Source organism: Heterocephalus glaber, unplaced genomic scaffold (assembly GCF_053883595.1).
Source record: "Heterocephalus glaber isolate CG9 unplaced genomic scaffold, H.glaber_assembly_v1.0 deba00001600, whole genome shotgun sequence".
NCBI classification, from domain to species: domain Eukaryota; kingdom Metazoa; phylum Chordata; class Mammalia; order Rodentia; family Bathyergidae; genus Heterocephalus; species Heterocephalus glaber.
Window position 1 is genome coordinate 31,634,762 of NW_028258372.1, and position 6,583 is coordinate 31,641,344.

The 6,583-nt window shown below is 38.4% G+C and overlaps 1 pseudogene; it reads right to left on the reverse strand.

Moving 5' to 3' along the window:
* Positions 1 to 673: 673 nt before the first annotated feature.
* On the reverse strand, positions 674 to 1,847 carry LOC101716325 (protein ILRUN pseudogene; annotated as a pseudogene).
* Between the last annotated feature and the right edge of the window lie 4,736 nt (positions 1,848 to 6,583).

Genomic DNA, 6,583 nt, shown 5'->3' on the forward strand with positions numbered 1-6,583 from the left:
AATGCTCAGTGTTTATATGGATTGAATTTTTCTTAAATTTGATTTAAAGAAACAATGTCTTTCTAATCCCTGATGAAGAAGTTGATTTGTAAATAATGGACAAGCTATTTTTCAATTTCACTTGGATGAAATTCAGTATTCCTAACACCAGAACTATAGATACTCAGAGATTTTTAAATAAATTAAGACTTGAATAAGTTGTATTACCTTACATCCTCAACATGACCTAGGGGTAGATAAAACTCAATTTTATCTATATATCATTTTTTAGATTCAAGCTATACTACTTAGTTGTGTGACTTCAGGCCAACATTTTAGTTCATTATATTCGGAGTTTCACTTTTAAAAATAAGGCTAATTGACCATTTGTGATTCTTCTTTTGCTTTTAAGATTATATAGCACAAATTGTGGTAACACTGATCATCTTGAAGAATTGTCATAAGACTGATAGACCAGACCTTTTTTTTTTTTTTTTTTTTTTTTTTGGGTAGGCAAAATCATTTTTGTTTACAAAGATGGCTTATTTTCCCCCGTTTAAAACTTTTTTCCCTTTCCCGAGGGACCCAATGACTCAGACTGACAACTACGGAACAAAACCCAAGGTGGCTACATGGATTTCTTTGTAGCCTCAAGACCATCTCTGCAATCGATCGGCACTCACACATGCACGCACACTGAGTCCACTCCAACCAGTCTGTTCTGCTGCTTCCTCCTCTTCTGGGATGGGAGGCAGAGCAGGGTCCCTGCGGCGTGGTCTGCAATCCAGAGGAACCCCCTCTGCCCTCCCCCCAAAGTCCGGCCTTCTGTTAATTTTTCTTCTTGCTGACACCCGTTTAAGACTGGCCGAAGGGGCAAGGCCTGTGGAGCCCCTTACTGTAAGTCACTACTGATAAGTTGTTTGCGTGACTGCTGGGGGACAGATTTACAGAGTTCTATGAGAGTCTGTCCTGATCTTGCTCGGTTTGGTCAGGAGCAGGAGCCCATCTGTTTTTGCTGATCGAGTCGAACCCGGAACCCCTAGGGTTTTTTAAGTTGTTTTCATCTGATTGTCAGTTCTTTTGGGGAGAGGCAAACGGGTTGAAGTTTCCTTCTACCTTGCGATGCGGCTGTGTTGAACTCCGTTTCAAAAGACAACAGCTGCTGTGTTACTCCTAAAAGTCCACCCAGCTCCACACTGAGAATCACCCAGATGACATCTCCATAGTAGAGTCCGGTAGCCCTGCACATCCGCCACTGTCCCTGATACATTCCTGCTCTGCTGGGGCTGCACATCTGGACGCTGACATCTGGACGCTGACATCTGCAATCTCTTGGGGCTCTAGGGATCTCACCATCACCATGTTCACATGTCCAAATTGTTCTCCCCCGACATATTTCAGATAAACCCCTGGAGGCCAGACTTCTGCTCCAGAATTCTGGATCCGCCATGTTTTTACAAACTGAGTATCGGGAGGTATTGACTCCCCTTCTCCTATAGTGACATCTTCAACAAAGGACATAGAGGGCACATTGATGTTTGGGCTTTCAAAATCATAAGAGGCGCCAATTGCTGCTGTAAGTTCCAGTTGGTCATGTCCAGGAAGAAGGCGCAGCCGGCCTGGTTGAGCTGGAAGCCGAGCGTCCGCTGGAACTCAGAGATGAGCACGTCCTTGTCGGTGGTGCCCAGGCAGCTGAACTTCTGCATCAGCTCGGGGTCCACGTCCACGTCCACTCCTTCCATGGTGGGGCCCGGACACCTGCTTCCCCGCCTGCTCACAACCGAGCCGACCCGCTCCTCGGAGGTAGGCCCCGGGCCTCTCACCGCCTCAGAGAGGTAAACTACTCAGCCACTCACTCTGCCCCCACTCCCACCCCCCACCTCCTCCGCCGCCTCCGCCTCCTAGACCAGAACCTTATGTCTAGCCTTTTAAATAATTAAAATTTGATAAGGTTCATGACTTAAGTTGGTAATGATAATAGATTTTTAGAAGTCCAAAGACTGGCTTGGGAGAGTAAATATATTTATCAAGAAAGCAGTGGGATTAAATCGCATTAGTGCTTCAGAACAGAGACATACAGTATTGCTCCTTAATTTCCTGAGACTAAGTATAAGAAAGTTGATTTAGACTTTTACAACATTTTGAAGTAAAAATGATGCAATTCCATGCTTACTATGTATAAGTTAATAGTGGTTGATATGTCAGTGTTTATGTAACTTACGATTTTAATTATTACAGTTTGTAGTATGTTTTAAGGCCAAGTATGTGATGCCTCCAGATTTGTTTGTTTTGGTTCTTTTCTTTTTTTTTTTTTTAGGCTTGTTTTGGCTATTAAGTGTCTTCTGTAGTTACATATATTTTTAGATTTTTTTTTTCTATTTTTGTGAGTAATGTCATTGGCACTTAGAGGTTACATTACGTCTGTACATCGATTTGGGTCACACAGACATTTAAAGTATATTAAATCTTCCTATCCATGACTATGAAATATCTTTCTACTTTTTCAACTTCTTTTCTCAGCGGTCTTAATTTTTCTTGTAGAGATCATTCACTTCCTCGGTTACATTTATTTTTAGTTATTTCATTTTATTTTTGTACTTATTATGAATGGGATTACTTTCTTGACTTCATTCTTAGCAAGTTATCAAAGTGTCAACATGCCACTGATTTATGGTGACTGAGAGAAATCTGCTGAGGGCTACTAAAATACAGTTACAGAATACATTTACTGTGTGGTAAATGTAGTTCATAATAATTTAATGTATATTTTTATTTTCTATTTTTATATTTAGAAAAGTTAGAGAATTACAGGAAAATTACAAAAATGGTTCACATATACCTCATAACCACTTTTCACTATTATTAGCATCTTACGTTAGTATTGTACATTTGTTAAAATTGATGAATCAATGATACAACATTATTAATGGAAGACTATACTTTGTTCACATTTCCTTGGTTTTTACATAGTGTTTCTTTTAGGATTCCATGTTGTATATAGACAGGATACCTCCTTAGGCCCCTCTAGGCTAGACAATTTGTTAATCAAAATACCAATAGAATACCTTACACAACTAGAGAAAACATTGCTAAAATTCACTTGGAACCAGAAGAGACACAGAATAGCAAAAACAATTCTGGGCAAAAAAAGTCAAGGGAAGGAGCATCACAATTCCTGACTTGAAACTATACTACAGAGCTACTGTGGTAAAAATAGCATGGTAGTGGCAAAAAACCAGATTCAAAGATCAATGGAACAGATTAGAAGATGCAGCAAACACTGCAAAAACACTCAGCCACCTTCTCTTCCATAAAGGGGCCAAACATTTTCACTGAAAATTAATAAATGGTGCTAGAAAACTGGCTTTCCACATGCCAAAGACAAAAACTAGACCCATGTCTCTCATCATGCACTAAACTAGAATCAAAATGGATCAGTTTTAAATATTAAAACAGAAACACTACATCGGCTAGAAAAGAGAATAGGTGGAACTGATGACATGAGTGTAGGCAGTCTATAAACAAAACCCGGATCACATATTACAAAGCATCAACAACTGGAATCTCATGTCATTAAAAAGCTTTTGCACAGCACAAGAAATCCCCAATAGAGTAAAGAGACAAACTTCAGAATGGGTAAAAATTTTGTGAGCTGTTCCTCAAACAAACATTTATATCTAGAATATATAAAGAACTGAAAAATAGCAGTCCCCCCAAATTTAAAGACCTAATCCAAAAATGGATATCTGAGAAGAATACACACTTCTCAGATGAAGTACAAAGAGCAAGTAAACATATGAAAAGATGTTCAACAGCACTGGTCTTACAAGACATGCAAATTAAAACAACATTGAGATTCTATCTCACTCCAGAAAGAATGGCTATTATCAAGAAATCAACCAACAACAAATGCTGAAGAGGCTGTGGGGAAAAAGGAACCCTTTTCCACAGGTGGGGGTGGGGGGGTGGACTGTTGCAACCACTGTGGAAATCTGTGTGGGGATTCCACAATAAATTAGAACTAGAGGTTCCATTTGATCCAGCTATTCCCCTTCTCAGTATCTTCCCAAAAGAATGAAAGGCATCATACCACAGTTCTATATGCACATCCACATTCATAGCAGCACAATTTGTAATAGCGAAATCTTGGCAACAGCACAAATGCCCATCAATGGATAAATGATTAAAGAAAATGTGTTTTTTTAAGACAATGGAGTACTACTCAACCATAAAGAAGGATAAACTTGAAACATTTCTAGCTAAATGGATGCACCTAGAGACCATACTCTTAAATAAATTGGACACATGCAAATATTGTATGGTTTCTCTAGTGTAAGAAACAAAGTGTAAATAAGGGCCAAGATGTATAATAGACATTGTAAAACAAGAAGAAAATGTTCAAATGGGAAGGAACACAAGCCAAGAGGGTGGGGGAAAGGAATAGACAAGAAAAGAGAGACAAAATGAAAACAAAGCTCTTGTAAATAAGAAAGGGAAGAAGAGTAGAAAGGAGGGAGGCAAATGGGAAAAAATATTGTATATTTTTAAAAAGTCTAGAAGACGGTATCTTTCCTCCAGTGAGGGTGTTTGGCTCCTTTGTTGAAGAAGAGGTGGCTGAGTGTGTCTGGCTTTGTTTCTCCATCTTCTAATCTGTCCCACTGGTCCTCAGGTTTGTTTCTTTGCCAGTACCATGCTGTTTTTATCACAGTAGCTTTGTAGTATAGTTGCAAGTTGGGGGCTGTAATATACCCTGCCATGTCTCTGTTACCTAGAATTGCTTTTGATATTCTGGGTCTCTTCTTGTTCCAAATGAATTTTTGGATTGTTTTCTCAAGTTCCGTGAAGCATGCTGCTGGGATTTCAATTGGGATTGCATTGAATATAACAGTTTTGGAAGTATGACCACTTTCACTATGTTGATCCTTCCTACCCAGGAGCAGGGGATGTCTTTCCATTTTCTGATATCATCTTCAGTCTCTCTTTTCAGAGTGTTATAGTTCTCAAACACCCTCACTGGAGGAAAGATAGCCTCTTTAATAAATGCTGCTGGAAAAATTGGGTTTCAACTTGCCAAAGATTAAAACTAGACCTATATCTCTCACCATGCACTAAACTAAAATCAAAATGGATTAAAGATCTAAATATTAAAATAGAAACGCTTAATCAGCTGGAACAGAGGTTAGGTAGAACTCTTGAAGACATTGGTGGAGGAAAAGATTTTATGAACAAAACCTCAGTTGCCTGTGAACTAGCACAATCAACAAATGGGATCTTTTCTTATTAAAAAGCTTCTGCACAGAAAGAGAAACCACCAGCAGTGTGAAGAGACACCCCACCATGTGGGAAAAAAATCTTCATCTACTGTTCCTCAAAAAAAGGTCTACTATCTAGAATCTATAAAGGACTTAGAAAAATCAGACCTCCCAAATTTAAAGACCCAATCTGAAAATGGGCATCTGAAATGAACAGACATTTCTCAGACAAAGAAGTAGAAATAACAAATAAACATTTGAAAAAATGTTCAATGTCACAAGTTATTTGAGAGATGCAAATGAAAACAAGGCTAGATTCCACATCACTCCAGAAAGAATGGCTGCTATCATGAAATCAACCAATAACAAATGCTGGTGGGGTTGTGGGGAAAGAGGAACCCTGCTCCACTGCTGGTGGGAGTGTAGACTGGTGCAATCACTGTGGAAATCAGTATGGAGATACCCCCAAGAACTAGGACTGGAAGTCCCATTGGACCAGCTATTCCCCTGCTGGGTATCTTCCCCAAAGAATTAAAAGAATCATACCACAGTGACATATGTGCACCTGTGTTCATAGCAGCACAATTTGTAATAGATAAAACTTGGAAGCAACCCAAATGCCCATCAACTGGAGACTGGATAAAGAAAATGTGTTGTTTTTTTTTTATAAAATGAGTACTACTCAGCCATAGAAAATGAGAAATTAGAGACATTTATAGCTAAATGGATGCACATTGAGGCGATACTCTTAAGTGAAATAAATAGGACACACTTGTGTAAATACTGAATAGTTTCTCTAATGTGAGAAACTGAAAGTGTAAATAAGGACTAAAAGGTATAATAGATAATGTGGAATAGGAAGAAAAGGGGCAAAGGGGAAGGGAAAGTGGGAGGGTTAAGGGAAAGGAAAGAAGGGAATGGAATATGAGAAAATGAAAAAATGGAAACAAAGTCTTCATAAATAGGGCGGGATGGAGGGGTTGAAGGGAGGGCAGGGGAAGGGGGAAAAATAAGAACCAGGATGGATTATGTAAAGGTGCAAATTTCCAATGATGAATGTCATTATATTGTGTATCTAAAATGTACCAATAAAATAATTTTTTTTTAAAAGTCTAGAAGAGAGAACTTGGTTTCCAACACAGACATAAATGCTAATTACCTTGTTTTGATCATTACACATTGCATACCTATGTTAAATTATAATGAACTCCATAAATGTGTATAATCATGTCAATAAAAAAGGTAAAAGAAAACTAATACTGTAATTACATATCTATTAATGCCACTAAAGTGTTTTCTAAGAAAGAATTAAATTTGAGTATAATACACAAAGCACTAAGAATTATAGAAAC